Below are 20,439 nucleotides of genomic sequence, written 5' to 3'. Positions count from 1 at the left end.
ATACAATCACATTTACATAAGTGTGACCTGATTCTTGATAAAATTACCGTAAAATTACTTACATTTGCACAAGCAAAGGAAGCAAACATGACTCCAGAATTAAAGAATAGTGTGGCCCAATCGAATTGTAGTTCTCAACCAGAAATCAGAAAGGACCTCAAATCGTGCTTTCTTCAATGAGAACAATCTGAGCCTTTAATATAGACTTGGACATTTTATTAAGCAAAATCTACACTTAAAGAATAGGAAAAAAGAGAATAGTTTTCTGCCTGATCACTGGTAGTATTATAGCAGGTTTATACAACATTTATAGCCCAATAAATATATATTCTGGAAACTGGGTAAAAGGATAGAGGCAGGTGTTTAATTGTAATAATTGAATGAACAATTACATGGCAGCTCTTTGGCAGATGGTATACAGTGAAATCCACTTGCTATACTAATTATTTTCAGTAGCTAACTCTTGAGTTTAAAAATGTGCTCAATGTTGAAAATCTAAATATAAGTAATATGAACTCCCTAGCATATTGATGGGAACTGACAATTGAATAGTAGGGGATAAGAACTTGACATGAAGCAGAAATATGCTAAGTGCACACCCCATGATGTGGAAGGCATGGGTGGGGAGTTTTCTAGAAGGTGGTAAATGGTCCTGGGGCTGTGGCTGCTAAGCCATTCCACTGGTACTAACTAACCTATAGAGGCAGCTGCTTGATTAGAAAACTGAGGATCAGAGAATGGTTGGTGATAAGAAGCAACTGAAGGACTAGGCAGAAGAGTTTTCTAGCTTGATAAAAAGTCAACATTATGTTGAGGAAGCTGGCTTTCTTGCCATCCAATATAAAATATAGCAGCTCTGTTTCTTCCCAATTACTTCACTACTTCCACACTTTGGTATATCAACTTGTGGATTAGGATTTGGCAAGTTTGCACAGAAGAAGAAAACCAACAAACAGTACAGGCAAAAGCAAACTCACAACCTATGTAGGAGAGTGGATATACACTGGATTTAATTCACAGTGTAAAAATAATCACATGGAAACAATGATAAATATGAAATCAAAAACATGTTAGAAACAGAATAAACCATAACAAAAGAACTATTAAAAAAACCAGCAGAAAATATCTGAAACATCTTCAGAGACGCTATTATACACTATTACATGCCATTCCTGTGGCTATGCAGAAACTGAGAACTTTCTTTCCTGGGACAACCCGTTTTCTGGACATGCAATATGATTGGGCCCCTTGTTGGACAATTTAAATTGAATTAACACCTGGTTCATTGTTAGAGCTAGCAGATGTTCAGGGCAGTTGGGAGGAGATATCTATTTATAATTCTTCAATAAGTTACTCCTTCAATAAATTAAAATTTGATTTTTAAAAAGCAGTCTATCAAAATATTTAAGAGGATGAGAATGAAAGTATGTTGCCTATAGAACATGCCAAGGGTGACACCAATTCTGCCCATGTCTATTGGATGGAAGCAAGATGTGCTTTTCTCAGAGTTTATAGTAGGCAAAAAAAAAAAAAAAAGGCATTTTTATTTTAACCAGATGTGAACAAATTAAACCCAATATTTTCAAGTATTTTTAGTGCCATATGATGTCATCTGATTTTATATTTTCTACTGAGGGGATTTGTGTATTTTTAAAATTGTGAAGCCACTTTCCATGTATGTACTTAAAATTTTACATATGATAAATTACAATAAACAAATTACAACAGTGCAGAACATGCTTTTGGCTGTTTACATCAAAGGGCAGAGAGAGAAATTCAGTTTCTCAATAGGAAATGGAATTAAAAGCATGGGAATATCTTCTGCTGGTCTTCCGGGTAGTTGTCATTTCATGACTATTGTACTTGTCCAAATAGGTTCAAGGCAACGATGGTCTCCCCCATGCCCTCCTAATAATACAACTGCCTCTTTCCTGAAATGCCAACGATCAGCCCGTGGACTCCAGAGGCACTGTGTGCAATAATATACTACTCACCCAGGGAACCCCAGTTAAAAACCCCCGTTTTGAAATAACCAGGTCCTTTCTTTTTTTATTGGTAACATTTTCAATTACAAGCTCACACGTGATAACACCCCCATTTCCACTAACCCAGATAAGTGTTGAATTTCCCAGGGTCCTGGCGCCACTCTTGTCTTCTGGAACCGGCAAGAGGAGGAGGATGCCCCCCCCCCCCCCCAAACAGACAATCCAGAGAACTCGCTTCCTCACGCTTTTTTTTTTTTTTTTTTTGAGGCAGCAGCAGGCAAGCAGCCACATCCTGGAGCAAGAGTGTGGCCCTCTGTGGCTTTGCCGAGTGAACTTCCCCGAGTCATCCCTCCTGGGAAAGAGATTTCTTAAAAAACCGTTTAAATCTTTCCAAAGGGCCAACGCGAGATGGTCGTGAGCCAATGTTACCATAAATGCTTCCACTCTCCCTGAACTCATTTCGGAAATAAGGAAGGAAAGAGGCAGTCATCTCTGCTGCCTTGCCGAAGCCTCATCCAGGAGCACACCCCCCACCCCCACCCCCGCCCCAATAAAGAAAGAGTCGCTAAAAGTAAATATGCTGTAGGGCTGTTGGTGTTTTAAACGTTGTTAAATTACAAAGCCAGTATTACAGACCAAAGACGTCTGCGTTCACCACCCACACTTGAGCACAAAACCTTCCCAGCAGAATCCACTTGCCCATCACTCCTTGGCGAAGTCCTCGGGGGTGGGCGCGTCGGGGGGGGCGGGCAGGAATGGGGGCTGAAGACTCCGCGCCAGCGCCAACTACTCTGCCAGAAGCTTCTGCAGCCCAGCGGTTTCCCGGGACCGTGCCCACGTTCTGTTTCCCCCCTTTTCCCGGTCTCTTTCCCGGGTTTCAGCGGGAACCCTGGAATGGTTGGGGACGCATGAGATGGCAGCGGTGGACGCACGGATCGCGGTGAGGGGCGATTTCATTTCCAGGGGGAGAGGCCGCGGAGGGGGCCGGGGGGGGGCGCGGAGGAGACCCAGGGAAGCGCGGAAAAGTAGGAGGGGAGGGGAAACGCAGCTGAGGAGCCTCCAAAGCAGCCGAGGTAAACGAGCGAAAGGTACAGCGGAAGAAAGAGCAGGTTCGCCGACCGGCGCCGGCGGGCGGTCCGGAGGTTCGGGGTAGGGAAGCGGCGAGGGAGGGGCTTGGGCCGGGCGGGGGGCGCGGCGGGGCGGGCGGGAGGGGCGCTGTCAGTGCCGCCGAGGGGGGCGCGCGGGTTCGGGGGCGAGGCGGCTCCAGCAGCCCGGGCAGTGGCGGCCGCGCCCCAGTCCCTCGCCGTGCGCTCCGCGCCCCTCGGCGCCGCTTGGGGCCCCGCCCGCGCGCGCCCTTCGGGGGGCTAGGGGAGCGGCGCCGGAGGCCCGGCCGCATTGTGACGTAGCGGGGCCGCGGCAGCGCCTCCGCCGCCCGCCGGCTCCTGCTGCGGCTGTTCCTGCTCCAGCCGCCGCGGGCCGTCCGTCTGTCCGTCCGTCCGTCCGTGGGTCGGTCGGCGCTCGGTCGCCGCCGTCGCGCCGGGAGCGCGGGGTGAGTCCAGGTCCGGGGCGGGCGCCGCAGAGAGGCGGGGGGCGGTGGCGCGGGCGGCCAAGCCTTTCCAAGTTTGCAGCGGGCGACCTCGGCGGGTGTTGCCCCTGGTCCCCCCACCCGCGGGCCCCCTTTGTGCGGCGAGTCCCGGCTGCTCCCGTAGCGGCGGCGCCGCTGCAGACACGGTTTGGGGGGGAGGTCTCTATAGTAACGGCGGCGGCGGCGGCTTTATTCGGGGGAAGGGGTGCACAGCCCCCTCCTGGGTTTCCAAAGGATTGTTCTTTTCACGTGCCCGTTTCCTGTGCTCATCATTCTTGCTGCCACCTCGCACCCTGGCGAAGGTGGGAATGGACAGTGCCGCGGTTCCTGCGAGCTGAGCTAAGGAAGGGCGAAGTAATAGTACCAGCAACAGTGCTAACAATAGTAATACACGCCAAAGAGGGACACGGGGAGTTGCTGTCGCCCCGGGGGAGCCCCTCGCTCACCGGCAGCGCATCTCCCTGGCTGCAGGCTCCAGCCCCGGCTCAGACTGCCTCCCGCGGGCGCTGTCCCGGGCCGGGCCGTGTCAATTTCAGCCGTCACTGCTTCTCTCTTGGCCTTCTCTCGTGATGACTTTCGTCTGCAGGTGCTAAGTGAGGTGAGCCGGTGTTTTGGCTATTGTCAAATGCCACGTTTTGTTTATTTCATTTTTTTTTATGAAAAGAAGGAAAATTATGAGCCATTACTGGCAGCCATACAGTTTCCACAGGAAATACTAGCATTCTTTGAGGACCACGCTACTGCTCGCAGAGAAGAAAGTCTTTAGGAAACAAAAAGGCAAGAGCATTGTTGCTCATTTTCAATGGACCGCTAGGAGGGGGGAAAACGTGGTGTTGTTTTTTTTCCTGTGGGAACATTGCTCTCCTTGGGAAAGTTAATTAAGGAAGCGTACTGCTGGGGTCCGTTTTTCACTTGCTGGTGGCTGGGCCCCACTCCTCTTGGCAGTTTCTGACAACTGCCCATCAAAGAGCCTAGGGAAAGGGAGAACCACTGCAGACAGTCTCACCACACACCACGTGCTGTGGAACCCAGGCCAGGGTGCAGTTTGCAAAATGAAATAAGGGCTGTCTAGGGAGGTTTATGAGGATTACATGTGTGCAGAATCTGTCAGTTATCCAAGGTGTCACTCTAAACACGTAATTTGCAAGCACCACTTTCCTTGCTGAATCTACAGGAAAGCAAAAACCTATTTCATTGTGGAGCAGACATCCCAGTTGGGAATGGGTTGAAATTTGTAGTTCATTTGTACATATTGAACTTTTAAAAGGCAAAGAGAACAAGGTGTAGGGAAGCAGTATGCTAACGTGTTCACATTTGGGAGAGACTTTCTATTGGGTATTTCTGGTGCACCTCAATGTTAAATTACATGCAGCATGGTTAGAGTGACTGGAGATACCTTAAAGCTATCCTTAAAACTATTTGAAAAACGTGTGACATTTTGGTACCAATTACAGAAGTCTCTCCAGAAGGCCATATTAACTGAATATTACCCATAACCAAACATGTAGGAGTCCCCAGGTCTTGATTTGGAAAGAGAAAGATGGTGCTTCTCTTCAGATTCTTTGGACATCCCAGTTAGAAATAAAATATAAAAAAAATAAGGGATATAATTTTGAATATAAACTTCTTTGTCTCCATAGCAAGTATTCTATGAGGAAAAGGTAACAAGATAGTAGATTTGAAATGATGCTGCATTTGTTTGGACATTTACCATGTGTTGAGGTCCAAAAGGTAGTGACTAAAGCGAATGAATTTCTCTGTCTATGTCACGGCTTAATTTCAGGCAGTTGTTCGGGTGCAGGTGTACAATGGAAATACAACACAGAAGCCCAGAAACTTAGTGTGCACTGTTGTTTTGGAAGCAATGGTAGCAGTCCTTCACTGCTCTTAAGAAGAGGGAAACCCACACCAACATCGAATACAAACAAATGATCTTTGATATTATCAGAGGAAGCCTGGAGCCTTTTTTCTTGCCAGATTTGCTGTATATTTTCTCAAGAGAGGAAAGCTCATGAGGAGCAGGTGCACCATTGTAAGAAACAAAGTCTAACTGAGTAGTAAGGAGAGAATCAGTGACACTCTTAGAATAGAAGCCTTGTTTTGGGAATTTTGTCAGATTAGGGTTGCAAACTACATAGGAGAAATATATGTCTTGAGAGAAAAATAATATTCTGGTGAAAATCAAACCGTTCTTTCTGTGAAACTTTTACCCTTTTATACTTGTTTCTTTGCACCCCTTTGATATGCAAAATCACATACAAGAAGTAATTTTCTGGAAATGAATCAATAAAAACGGTTACTAATATGTATGTTATGCATGGTTTTGCACTTTATATAGATTAGATAACTAGATTTTACATTTTATGATTTGCATCTTATCAGCTCTTTTTTCAAGCTTTTAAAATTAATGATCAAAATATGTGTTAAAATGATGAATGTTAATGATATGATTGATGGTTAGGCCCTGGAAAAGTACTAATTGATTCTTAAATAGTCATTATGTATTCACTTTGTGCATAGGTAGGATTTAAAAATATAAAATGCTCAGTCTCCTCACAAGGAATTTACAAGGGGGAAAATAAGATACATAAAAAATTAAATAATGGTACAAAACATGAAAGAAGATATCTTATGATTGAGTGCCCAAGACACAAATAGTAACAAAGGAATTCCTAGGAGAAAGTGACTAAATCGGCTTAGATGTCTCATCAGTTATCCTTTGCTGCATAACAAATCACCACAAATGTTGCATAAAACAGCCACTGTAGGCCATGATTCTGCGGTCAGCCATGTGGCCTGGGTTCAGCTGGGTGGTTCTTCTGCTGGTCATCTGGGGGCAGGATGCTGCAGGATGGCCTCACTTACGCCTGGCAGTTACTAGGCTGTTGGCCAGGCTGACAGGTGACAGGGTCATGTGCCTCCCATTCTCCAGCCGACTAGCCTCAGCTTCTTCACCTGGCAGTCGGGCGATGTTCCAAGAGCAGCAACAGAGCAAACCCCAATTCCAAAGAGATTTTTAAGCCTCTGATTGTATTACGTTAACTGCTCTCTCATTTGCCAAATCAAAACACAAGGTCACCCCAGATTCAAGGGGTGTTGAAAGACTGTACTCTGATTAGAGAGAGCTGCAAAGAATTGTTGCCATTTTTTTTTTCAATCTACTACATGTTTGAGAACACTTGTCCTAGCAAATGTATTCTGCTGAGGAATAGTGTACTGTGAGCTAGGAGAGATTGGTAGACCCTGCTTGCAGACAGCCCTAATTGAAATTAGGGAATTGCCCTGTAAATCATTGTCCTGTAATCTTTGTTCTGTAAACCATGGATAGAATAGGAGTGACGCAATTTTAGCCACATCCTTGTGGCAGTGGCATCAGGATGGTTTGGAGACAGTAGGCCGGTGGCAGCGTCAGCAGAATATTGTTGGGAAATGAGAAGGCTCTGACAAAGGTGGAGGCCGAGAGAATGGGAAGGAAGGGATCAATCCGGGAGATCCCAAATTTAGGATTAGGTGGCTGATTATAGGGGATTAGGGAAAGCCGAGGGTCAAAATCATTCTGAGATTTAAAAAAGCTTAAGTGACTGAAAGAATGGTTGTGCTGTTGTGAGAACTAGAGAAATCAATAAGTGATTTATTTAGGGGGAGGAGAAAAATTCAGTCCCAGAAAGGTTGATTAGAAGAGATAAATTGAATGTGAAAGTGTTTCATAAGCTGCAGCGTGTGCTATGAATGTTAGCTATTGCTTAGTGTTTTAATTGCAGTGGATTGTGTATAGTCAAGTTTCTCTAGTGGTGAAGCAACAGAAAACAAAATTCAACATGGAGGCTATCCTAAGGGAAGTCGGAAGAAATCACTCTCAGGAAGGAAACAGAGCTATTCTGGCGGGCTGGGGAGTAGGAACTGATGTTTCTTCCTTTTCCTGAGGCACTGCTGGAGGTCTGCTCTCCAGTGCTCTGCCCTTGGATTTAGTATACCAGGAAAGAGATCACCTTTGGCCTCGTTTGACCGGCATGCACACTGCAGAGCCGAGTCTGAAGCAGTGATTGACAGCCCCACTAAGACGACACACAGTGGGGACGAGGTAGGTACTTCGTTGAGGACACGAAAGCACTGCTATCAGAAGTGGGAATGGACACACATGATGGCAAAACCAACAAATGCTCATCAGGGCTGGACACTTGAAGATTTATTTGAGCCCAGCCACTGAGAAGCCGACAGGGCAACGTAGGCATGTTTATATCTAGATGTAGGTACATTAATAACGGTTAAACCCATGCTAGTGGTGGGGTTTTCACAGGGTTGGAGAATGAAGAAGAAAAGAGGGCCCAGCACAGTGTATCGTCCAGGCTTCTCCATAAATGTCAGTAGATGTTTTATTAGAGGGGAGAGGAATTCCAAACACGTTCCGTTCCTTCACCTAAGGACTCAGTTGAAGTGCTGCTCCCTTGTTGTACACGTGGCCAGTCTGAAGTTCAGGTGCTGTCCTCACCATCAGGTGCAGCTGTTGGGCTAGACAGAAGCACCTGGCGTCTCTAACATCACACAGTCTGCACAGCATACACAGCTGCTCTGTATGGCGGGGCCTCGGATGGACCCGCTCAAACCCAAGCATCCTCTTTTATAATTTCTACTGTATAAGTCCTAAGAACCCTGTCAATATTCAATGCATGTTAACTTTATAAGGGTGCCATTATCTGGTGCAGTAACATTTTCTAAGGTAGTCTGTCTGGCCTGGCTTTTCATTATTCACGGTACAATGTGCTGTCAAGTCCTAAATGTCTTGTATCATTTAGATGTTTTAAGGTATATTGTAAAAACCTACATGACTGTTTAATTATCACACTCATGTAGGTTTTTACAATATACCACTCACAATATACCACTCACTTACAATATACCACTCACTTTCTTTCTTTTCTTTTTTTTTTAATTGTGGAAACACAATTGTCTTTTGTGTTTGTCAGGAATCTTGGCAGCAAGTCACAAAAACCCAGTCTGTACTTGCTCAAGTAAGAAGGGGCTTATCCAGGTGCTGTGTTGGAGAAGTTCTGGAAGGATCCCCTCCTGATGTCCTCCCTTCTTCATGGTAGTCAAATGGTCACCAGCAGCTTCAGGCTTAAACCCTGCAGGAAAAGAGAGTAGCTCAGGGTTAACTTGAATGAGACCTCTTTGATCCTATGCCCATGCCTGAACCAGTTCTTATGGCCAGAGGTTTAGGATACACCAGTTGGCTCGGCCCAGGCGTGGTGCCTTTGGGAATGGGAGGGTGGTCTATGCGAGGAGTGGGTGGGAAGTGGAGGCGGTGCATGGGAGTGTGGTCAGCAAAACCCTCCTAAACCAAATGACCTGAGCGCAGGCAAGGGATGACTTTGAAAAAGAAAGTACTGAAAAGAGAGAGTGGATGCTGTGCCAGCACAAACAGCAGATATGCGCTATTCATTCCATCTGTTCTCCCTGGAGGATATATCATCCTCTCACTGAGCCACCAGGCCATAACCCTGGGAATGATCCTGATCTGACCTCTTTCCTTCCCTCCTCCATCTCATCAATCACCAGGGCCTTCTGCTGAATCTCTGTCTTTATTCTTTTCCTCCTTTAGTTTAGACCCTCCCTGTTCCACTCTTTACAAGTCACCTCTAAAATGGTGCCTCCAGTCTCTCTGCTACCAGGTCAGCCTCCTCACGAAGGCCCGGTGCTCTTTCTAAAGAACAAATAGATAAAATCGCATCCTAAGTCCATGGTCCAAAGGTACCACGTTCTAGTTCTGAATAAAGAAGCCGTGGGGTGTGATGTACAGCACACTGACTCTAGTTCATAATACTGTATTATATGTCTGAAAGTTGCTAAGAAAGTAGACCTTAAAAGGTCTCATCACAAGAGAAACAATATAACTATGTATGGTGATAGATGGTCCATTCAAAACCTCATAGGCCTGGGGGATAAGTCCAAGCTCTTGACCATGAATTCCAAAGACCCCCAGGATGTGTGCACTGTCTCCTTCTGTGGACTCGGCAGATGGATTAGGAGGGCAGTTGTTCAGGAAGGGCTTCTTCCAGCTGCCCACGTTATCCCCAGGCTATGCTGACCTATATAATGCCAGGGTCCCCCTATGCCTCATTTTCATGTGTGTTTTTTTTTTTTTGCATGTGCTATTGTCACTGTGAGATATTATTTCTCCTTTCTTGCCTTCGTGAACATCGAGTCCTCTTCCTGACTCAACCCAACTGTTGCTCTTTCAAGAAGCTTCTGCTGAACACCCCCTCCTACTCAGCCCCTGCATCAGACTTTACCCTGGCCCAGTGGTCGGTGTACTTGTCTGTCTCTCTTGCTGCTCTGAATGCCTTGAGAGCGGCACTGTTTTTTCTTTGTATATCTCTGTGCCTCCCACGTCATACTCGTATATGCTCAATAAGTTTTAAATGAATGAATGAAAAAAAATGTGTACTGAATTATTAATCTTTAGGATTTTAAGGTGATTTTTTTAGATTTATTCTGTTTCTTTACAGTTAATTCTCGCATTTGCATCTCAGAGCGTTGGACACGATGGTGATAGGTTCTTTTCGAAGCTGCTACTCAGACACTCTTTCAACAGTTTTCACAACTGTTGCTGTGCTCGCTTCCTCCTTGGTCACTAAGAGTTACCTTAAGAAAGAAGCTGAAAAATATCAATGGCCCCAAGTCGATTTCAAGGCTAGAATCTATGGCTCAGAGATCAGATGAGGAATAATTTTCCTTCCTACCATAAAGAGGATATTTAATAGTTAATATTTACGAGGCACATACTCTGTGTAGAGTGCTTACCAGATGCCTTACAATTAATTTGTTATTTCATTTTCTCAGCAGCCCCAGGAAGGAGGTAATATCACCACTTTCATGCTTTGTCTCCATATGAGGAGACTATGATTTAAAGAGTTGAAGTGACTCACTTCCACCAAGTGTCCTCTTCCCAGAGATTGTCCAGCCACCAGACACTCATCTGGGTTGTTGAGGAGTAGAATCCATCTTCGACTGGGGTCTTCCAATTCATTCATGATGGGTTTTTTTTTATTGGTGTCCTAAAATGAAGTGAGCACCTCCTAAGCATAAAACAGTCCAGCTTCCTCCTTTGGCCATAGATTACATCCAAAAGACTATCAAAAAATGTATTTAAAGAGGTAAGGCTATCTTTGAAATTAAGATGAATGTCTCCCTTAGAAATTCTGGTTGTATTCCTATGATTTGGCTGTTGCTAGACAATACAGACCTCTTAAGGAGGTTATGCTGTGGTGTATAACATGTAGACCTCTTAGACAGGCAGAGAAAAGGCTTAGTTCTGAGGATCACTCAAAAAGTTATTCCGTAGATACATAAAATGAGCTTTGGAAGCCATAAAAGCTCAATGCTTCTTAACCTGCTTTCAGTCTGAGAGCCTTTGAGGTTCTCACGAAAGCTGTGGATTCTTTCCTTAGAGAAAAAAAGTACACACACACACATACACTCACAAACACACAATCTACTTTCTATGAGTTCACAGTTTTCGAGGATCTATGGAAGCCCACCTGTGGATTTCCTGGGGCTCCACATACCCTAGGTTAAACACCTTGTTTAAAAACTGTAAGGGGGGCTTACCCTCTGGTAACCACTAAACTATTGTCTGTGTCTATGAGTTTTTGTTTCTTTGTCTTGTTCCTTTGTTGTTTTCAGTTTTATATCCCACGTATCAGTGAAATCATGGTTCTCGACTTTTTCTATGTAGCTTTACTAACCATTGTCACCCCAATAAACTGTAATTAAAAAAAAAACAAACAAAATAATACAGAAGAAATACAGCCATTCTTGAGTGTTTACCATTTGCCAGTCCTTCTTGAAAAGTATATTATAGCTAACTAACCCTCTCCAAGCCCTGTTTTAAGCTGTGGAGAATGAGGTTCAGAGAAGGAACTTCGTCTCTCAGCTGCCGAGGAGTGAGAGTGGAATTGAACGCAGAGCCTGGATTTGCATTCCTGCCACTGCGGGCTGCCTCCATGCTTGTTTATCTTACCAAACTGGGCACGATACCTGTGCCCGTGAAATACTGGTCTTGATTGGTCCAGACTTTCCTCAGCTGTCAACTTCCCTGTTGAAAGTTGGGTAAGGGGCTGCTGCTGCTGCAGGAGCCTCTTGAAAGGTTTCCGCTCACTGTCCTCCTTCACCCGTCACAACTCTTCCACATGCAGAGCAGATGACATCATAAGAGTGATCCAGCCTTACTGCTTGACCATCCCTAGGTGAGTTCCCGGCTCATTCTGAGTGCAGTTTACACACCTGGAAACTTGAACTCAACAGGTAACAATAGAAGTGAGTGCAAAGTCTCCCTTTGAAACCTTCCACAGACATATATTTGGGGGCTGCTGTGTGCTGGCCCCATACTTGGAGCTGGGGTCACAGCAGTGAGCGTACAGCTGTGGTTCCAGAACTCATGGCGCTTCCATCTAGGTTCTATCTAGTCGACAAGGGGGCTTACAAATACCCAAAATAAAGTGTGATGAGTTTTATGAAAAAGGACGTATAAAGAGTCCATTCTGTGTGAGTTTCTGTTCTTTGTTCTGTAGTCACAACGGGTCTCCCTCTCTAGCCTTTTTCTCCCTCCCTCAAGGTGTTTAGAGCCCTCCAGGTTTCCAGAAACTTGGCTCACAGAGTAAGGGGGACACAGAGGCAGAGCAGTTCATCTCAGCCCCCTCCTTTGCTGATGAGAAGGCAGAGTGACCACATGACTGGCCGCAGGTGGGGTTAAGACAGGCTAACTAGTAGTTGGTCTGGTCCCAGCCAAATCATGGCTCACTGTCAACTATAGGCTGCTGTTTATTTATTCGCAGTGTGATGGTTGTCATTATTTTTGGCCTTCATGTTGTGGTCTGTCTGCTGCAAATGAATCCGGCAGATAAGTACTCTTTAGGAAGCAAACAGATCGCCAGGCACAGTTCTCTCTTTGCAGCCCCTGATCGGCTCCCGTGGATGCTGTCTCTTCTCTCATCCTGGTCACTTCTCCCACTCTCCCATCTGTCCCTGAGGCAACCTCCAAGGTTTCCTCCCATGTGTCATCGTATAACTACTTAGATCAGAACTTCTTGGTAGGAATACTAATAGAATCTATGAATGTCAACCACAGAGGTGATTTTTCTAGGGGGCACATTAAAAAAAGTAAAAGAAAACAGGTGAATTGATTTTAATAATATAGTTTACTTAACCCAATATATCTAAAAATATTAGCATTTCTCTATGTAATCAAGGTAAAAAAAATCATTAACCAGATTCCTCGTATTCTTTTTTTCCAAACTATTTGAAAGTTGGGGTGTATTTTATTCTTAGCTCAGACTAGCCACATTTGCGATCCTCAGTAACCATATTAGACTAGTGGCTCCATTACGGACTATAAGCACGGGCTCTGAGGAGGCCCTGGGAGTCCCAAAGGTGGACTCAGTGATCCTGGCGTCTCTCCCTCAGCACTTAGCTCACACCTCTGCTTTTGCCCCTGCAGGAGGTGTTGTACACAGCCGTCTGTGCCCTCAAACCTGGCTCCTGAGTGTTGGGAATGTGTCATCTTTCTGCCTTCATTGTAGAGTGGCTTTATTCAGACCATTGGAAATGCATTAATGAATGAGGGAGGGTTATTGGGAACCCTAGCTTCTGAAGGGATTGGTGTGTGGGGGCTCACCTCACCAGCCCTGGCTCCCACCTTTCAATCTCCGACACTGTCCAGTGCCACTGAACTGCATTTGATTTGAGTCAGACTGAATAGATGTGGGGTGAGGGCCTAGAAAGGGGCTCTACAGTCAAAAGGAGTAGTCTAACCTAGAATTGTGCTGAGCCTCTGCAGGTCTTGTTTAGCTTTAGGTTTCACCTCTTCTAATACTGAATACTGGAGGAACTTATCTGCAATCTAATATATTAAATCATAATGGTCTAAATTTACAGGATGACAAAAAACCAAGGCAGACCAAACACCAAAACAAAACTCATCCACTGAACAAGCCTTTCACTGAGATGACGAAAGAGGCCAACTGACATCTAGGACATTAAATATACAGGAGGAAATAGCCTGCACCAGGGAGCTGTTAGAATCATCACAATGCACTTTCTCTATGTTTCCAGTGGTTTTAGAGTCGTCAGTACCCCTGCTGAGAGAATGGGAGATTTATATCCTGAGTAAATATGCAGTATTTAAATTTTGCAAGTGCTTCTAACCAACTAACATGCATGTGCTTGCTTGTCTACTTTAACCCTAATGATAAATGTCTCTTAAAATAGTTCATACAACCAAGTCTCAAAGATTGGTACTCCCATAATTCTATACTGACCACATGTTCAAATAAATTCAAAATTTGAAAATAGAAGAACATATTAGTGTTTGATCTGTTAAGTGATATAAACCTTTTCAGAAGGAATTCTTGTCTCAGAAAGAGTATGGTTACCTCAGGCCCGCTTAAAGAGTGCATTGAAATAGAAAATGGAATTAGGCCTAGCCTCCACTTTACCATTGATTACCAGTTTCGACCTGGAAAGCTCATTGACCTGTTTGGGGTTTTTGTGTTGCAGAGTGCATAGAGGGAAAAGTATATCCTGCTGTCACACACTATGTAGGAAGACAATGAATGAAGTCTAGAAAATATTTTGAACAATTCCTCAAAAGAAAAAAAAAAACACGTTGGAACAGTTTGAGGGCAAGGTAGCTTGCCAATATTTTTGCAAAGTCTAAAAAGTTAGAAAAATCTTAGCATACATCATATAGTGGATAACTAAACACTAGCCATGTATAAGTAATTTGTAGACCTCTTCCTTAATAAGTCAAGAATGGTACAAAACAGACAAAGCTTTGCATCTCTTGGCTCAAGTTTTGGGAATGCTGCTTTCATTTGAGTCTCTTAAAAAAGAACTTGCATCTCTTTGTAACTGTAATATACTTCTTCCAACATGACAGCTCTGGTGTGCTGTGTTGGTGTAATTGAAAACCTATAAAAAGACTGAGAGCTACTTTTGAATTGGCTCAGTGAACTTGGACTGGATTTGTCAAAGTGGTGAAAGGTTTAAAGGAATTTTCATAAATGAGGTCTCCAAGCTGTGTTTTAACCGTAGAATTCCAATGAACTCCAAGGCCTGTGAACTTGGAGAATAACGCCTCAGAGAAGAGCAGTCGTATCAAGATGGAAATAAATGATTCATTTTCATTCCCCGAATTCTGCAGACACAAGCACACTTAGCCGCTGATCATCATACTTTAGCAGTACTGTTGTTCACTAAAAATGCAATTTAAAAGTCTAATCTTTAATTAAGTTGAGTACTCACAGATTAACATGGTTACAAATCTTGGGCACTGTATGTAGCACAATGTTGACTCATGTTGCTAGGAAATAGCGCGCTCTTGCAAGTTACAGATGGATTTGGTAAGAGGAGAGATGCGGGCTTCTCACAGCAATGTAGTTGATCATTGCTTCTCTGTTTCTCTTTCATAATGCATGCAAATTCATTTTATGCAGCAAGAGTCCTGCCTACTTAGAGTTTTTGTTGGCAACAGAAAACACAGGTGTGTGTACCTAAGTCAACATTTAGAAGGTATTTGAAAGTGATTTTTACCTAGAGCTCTGAATGAAATAAGCATTATCGAGTATTTGAGTTTTTAATGATTTTTTTCCATTTGTTAGAAATATCAAGAAAATAGATTATTCTTTAAAATATAACTATCATGAGGCTAATTGATGGTTTTATATTCTTGCCATTAGTGGGAAACTGTCAAATTAGTATAGAAATTTGATCCAGGTTGATGGTTTTCCAAAGCCATTACAACTGCCATGTAGGAAATCAACTCAGCTATTCTTGTTTCCTTTCCCTCCCTTTGGCAAACCTCGCTGCATGACACATTGTACAATAGTTTTTAAAAATGCAAAGCTAATGCTTGCACAGCATGAAAGAGAGTAGCTATGCCAGCTCGCTTGCCTTGTCCCTGAAAAAGATGAAAGATTTCTATGTGCTATTTCAGTCAGGATCAGGCAGGAAAGAGTGTCTTCTCCAAGCTCAAAAGCAGAACTGAGAAAAAAAACCTACAGGGACAAATTACTGTTTGATCTATTTGAGGCTGGCCCTTGTACATGGGGCGGGTATTTCAAAGCAGAAGCACTTCCTAAGAGATGGAAAAATAGCAGAATACTTGATATTAGAGGCATAACATCAGGATAGGGATGGCTTGTGCTTATTCCAGGATTTTACCTTGCATTCAAGATCAGAACAACCTGGTGAGAGAAATAGGGGTGAGAGTTGCTGAGGGGCAGGATCATGACTGCTCCCCAGGATACATGGCTATGACCTCTCCTGGTAATTCATACACTCACCTTCCCTCTGGATAATTATCAACTCCTTCCTATAGAAAGCCAGTTGTTGATTTTGGTAAGAATTGTTTTCTCGATCTTAGCACAGTTTCAGGTATGTGCTATATGATTAATATATGTTGGCTGAATAAATGAATCCTTCAACATGTCTTGCAAGCAAATCTATTAATAAGACCTAAGGCTTACTCCATTGCATTAAATAGAGGTTAAGGGCTTGGCTTGTCTTCTCAAAAGATATCATCATGTTGCTTGTGTTATTTATACTCAGAACATCCCTCTGAGGCGCGATACTGCCAAAGAAATTGGCAAAACGCCATGCGATGGAAGGTTTCACTGCTCAGCCGCTAGTTGGAATAGGTGATGGAATTGTAAGAGGCCTAATACCTGCTTTTACAGAATTTTTGATGCTAGAAGGGGATTTGGAGTTTTGACATTAATAAGATGGAAAAGTAAGATAACAAAACTGGCACACAGATTGCAAGCTTCTTGGCAGAGTGTTAATTATTTCCTATCATTCTCACGATCTCCCAGGACACCCAGCAGCATGCTAAAAAGCAGTTTGGGATAAAGATGGTGGGTCGGAGGCACAATACCATACTGGTTATGAGCGTATACTTGAACCTCAGAGCAAGGCCTGTCTGAGACACTTACTCTATGAGTTTACCAAACCTCTTGATATTTTGATATAGTTTTTTTTCCTTTCACTAACAAATTTTTATTGATTACCTCATTTATTCAAGGTAAGTTTTGGATGCTTGGGATAAAAATGGGAATAGTGGATATCAGATCCACTCTCCTCCTTTCTCTACCTGCTCTGTGTGCTGAGCTGTTTGAACTGAATCAGCAGGCTCCTTTGTTCTCTGGCTGTTGGTTGGGTTTGGCCAATGGGATGCAGTGGAAGGAGGTTAACAAACAGATGCAGGAAGACAGTTTGAGTTGTTTATTCCCTGGGTTCCCTCCTCACCTAGTCACGTCCTGCTACTGTAGGCCACAGCAGCTGGCATGCAGCCATCTCCCTCAGGATGCTTTCTGAATCCTGGTAATTGTGCCCTCCTCCAGATCCTTCATGCTGATAAATCCCCCCTTTAGTCTTACTGGTTCACCACACCATCTCTTGTAGATTCTCTAAACCCTGCCCACGCCTTTGCAAATGGTCTCTTTATTAAACTCCCCTCAAATGGCGTTTGACTGTGCTACCTGTCTCCTGTTGGGAACCTGACACAAGTGATTCTCTGTCTCAGAGGTCCTTGTAAGAATGACATGATTTAGGTAAAATTTAATACAGCGGTCGGCTTATAGTAAGTATTCAAGAAGGTTAAATACTGTTATCATCAATTTTTCTATACAAAGTTTTGGGTTTGCCATATTAATGGTTGTTGCATTGTTTTTAAATTTTAAGTAGGTGAAAAGAAAACAGTTATTTTGCACGTGTTAAAAATGGAAGAAGTGAAACAGATAGGGGAAGGGTTAAAGTCACACAGTGCTTCAGTGGCGAAACTGAAAAATGAATTAAAGATTTTTAACCTTGTTTCTTTGTACAGGGTACATAGTTACAATGTGTTTGTAAAGGAGAGTTGTAACATCAAAGTATTTAGTAAATTAAAACATAACCTGCTTGGTATAATTGGGTATGCCTAATGTTATAAACCCTGTTCATGACCACTAAATAATGATTGGGTTGACTCAAGGACAATTCAGCATCTTCACTTAATTACGGTAAGGGCAGGGGTGAAGTATTTTCACATTTATATCCTCTTGGTAGTTTCAAGGCAGATGGACTGAATTTCTTGTAGGCTCTTGAAGGTAGATTTGTGTATTTATAATTAAAACTGAATAGGAGACCAGCATTATGTATGATGCTTATATAGTAGATTTTCTGCACATAATGCATTTTTCTGACTTCTGTCTTAGAGTTCTTCTCATTCTTTAGTCACATAATATAGGTCACTGTGTGACATTTAGAGTCAGCTTGCCTGTAACTTATAGTACACTCATTAAACCGTTTTGCAAGAATGAAAACTAACAAATTCCTGCAGAAGTAGTGGTCAATTTGAAAAGGAAAACATCCAACAACTTCTGTTCGTTTTACATAAATTTGTCATGGTTGTTGAAATTTCAGACCATATGGATGTATCTTTCAATGTCTTGGGAAAATTGTGTACATATTCTCTAACAAACTAGAAAGTGAAATTCAGAAATGTCTCTTTTTTACAATTAACTAGAGGCAAGGGAGAAATAGTAATTTGAAAGTCTTTTTGATGTCAATCCAAATATAGCTTTACAGATTGTCCCTTTTGTTCAAAGAGCTAAGTAGGTAAAAACAAATGTCTTATTGCCAAAAGAGCTGATGCTTCTAGAAAGAAAGATTGTCATTTGGACATTTAGATCTCTTTTTATTCCTCAGCATTTTCTTTAAAGTCAACCTAGGTAGGAGTCCTGTTTTCTTTCATTAAAAGATTATACTTTTCATGTATTGGGCACTTAAATATAAACTTTTTCAATTATCTGTCTATAGATCTGTCTATCATCTGTATCTATCTATCCATCCATCCATCCATCCATCCATCCATCCATTGTCTTTGAATTGTCCTTTCTGGAGGAGATACTGCACCAAAATGCCACCACGATCTCCCAATTGATCCTAGTGAAGCCTGCTGTTGCTTAATGCCAGCCCTCCACTTCTGTTTAGATTTCATCTCTTCCCATTTTTTGCCTTGAGTGATAAAGTGGCATTTTTGCTGAGAGGAACTAGTAATAATTATTCTAAATGATTACACCGTTCTCACCACATCAGTTGTGTCGACATGAGTTCTAGTAATACAGGAATAAAAAAAATCTTATTATATTATATTGAAAATATCTCATTATACCTAAGAACTTTCTGTGGCTATTTTCCAAACAAGTCATCATGAGTTCTTTTAAAGTAGAGTAATTGAAGGTGTTTGCACATAGAGGACATGTTACTTTATGCACTCATTCTGTAAACATGCTTTGATACCTTTTCCTGTGTAGATGCAATCTTTTCCTTCTAGGAACTTTCTATCTAGCAGAGGAGAAAAAATTGTATATCAATAGTAGAGGCATGGACCAAGTGCTAAATAACGTAGGAAGGAGGAGAGAGCAATGAATTCCACCTGGAATTGAGAGGAAGGTGGTCAGATTATCAAGGGCTCCCTAGGAAAAGCGACCTTTGATTTGGAGTTAAAGGTTAAGTGAGTGTTCAGCAAGAAGTAAATTTCGGGAGGGTATTGGAGTCTGACAGACTTGGAAAATTGTTATTTGATGTGACTTCACAGTACAATATATGGTGTGGAGTGGCAGGAGATAATGTTAAGAAGATGACTGCAGCCACATCTTGATCTGTGTCCCATTCCGAAACAAAACAAAACAAAACAAAATGGGAGCTTATATATCTTTTTTCAATGAATTAATCCTACATAGATTCTTGTATCATCCATTATCAACGCTTATACTATCACCTGGGTTGGCGACTTATAAATTTTTATGGCTAGCCAAAATTTTAATCTCCAGCTCTTTTTGTTTTCAGGTCATCTGCATTTTGATGTTTCATCAGCTCTCACAAAATCTACACCACCAAAGTAAATTTATTCCCTTTCCTTCAATATCTTGGCTTTGTCCCAATTTCTTAGCTTAGTGAATGGCCCGAATTTTCAAGGATATTATCCATAACACTTACGTTTCTTAAATCTTCCCTCCCCGATATCTCCCAACATTCAAACACTCAACCAGTTGCCTCATTTATTCAATTACTCTTATTGGGTTTTTTTTTATTCCAGTCCCATTTTTAGTATCTTTATTCACGTTGTCATCATTTTTCCCTTTGATTATTGCAGCAGGTTCTTAACCCAGCACCACCCACTTCTGATCAATTCCTCCACTGTTGCCAAGTTGATCTTTCTAAAACTGATTGCATCAATGAATGTGCTAGTAAATTTTTAGTTCTCATTGCCTATGGATAAACATCCAAGATCCATCGCATGACATACAAACCATTAGGATTTTGGCCTGGTCCACCACTCCAGTTTCCTGGGTCCCATGACCTATCCCTTACCCATCTCCAGACTTATGACATGACTTGAAGCTCCCTGTAATTTCCAGTGTATTAGTCTCCTGGGAATTTTTCTGTTCCCAGCTTTCTTACCCTGTCACCCCATGTCTCCTGACTTCTGCCTCCGCCAAGTCAGGGTAAGGTGTTTCTACAACTGTGTGGTGATAGATTGTTTATTTTTCTCTGTCTTCACTAGACTTCAGGCTCCTCAGTGCCAGGTACCATGTGTCGTTCATGTCTGCTATATTCCCATCGCTTAGCTTCATGTCTGGAACATAGCTGTAGCAAAACTAATGGTGTTTACAAAGCACTTATTACATAGACCAGGCAAGGTTCTAATTTATGTACATATACTATCTCCTTTAAATGGGAAAAACAAAATCTTTGGAAAGGGAATGTGGCAGAAAAATGAAGATTGGGCAAGAGATTTGCTACATGGAGTCCAATCAGGACAGTATTTTA

At 42.7% G+C, this 20,439-nt stretch overlaps 1 protein-coding gene across 4 annotated transcripts in view; it reads left to right on the top strand.

The window, feature by feature from the left end:
* Window positions 1-2,758: 2,758 nt before the first annotated feature.
* SNCAIP (synuclein alpha interacting protein) overlaps window positions 2,759-20,439 on the top strand; it is a 140,000-nt gene continuing 122,319 nt past the window's right edge. For 2 of the 4 annotated variants that reach the window (XM_081053317.1, XM_081053314.1), the window contains exon 1: window positions 3,214-3,534. The gene's annotated coding sequence lies outside the window, so the exon portion shown is untranslated. Of the gene's footprint in view, window positions 2,926-3,213; window positions 3,535-4,081; window positions 4,169-20,439 lie in introns of those variants that run through there. The other 2 variants (XM_081053315.1, XM_081053316.1) reach the window with 2 other exon arrangements.

Source organism: Rhinolophus hipposideros (genome assembly GCF_964194185.1).
Source record: "Rhinolophus hipposideros genome assembly, chromosome: 7".
Lineage (NCBI taxonomy): Eukaryota > Metazoa > Chordata > Mammalia > Chiroptera > Rhinolophidae > Rhinolophus > Rhinolophus hipposideros.
This window is presented reverse-complemented; position numbering and strand designations above follow the sequence as displayed.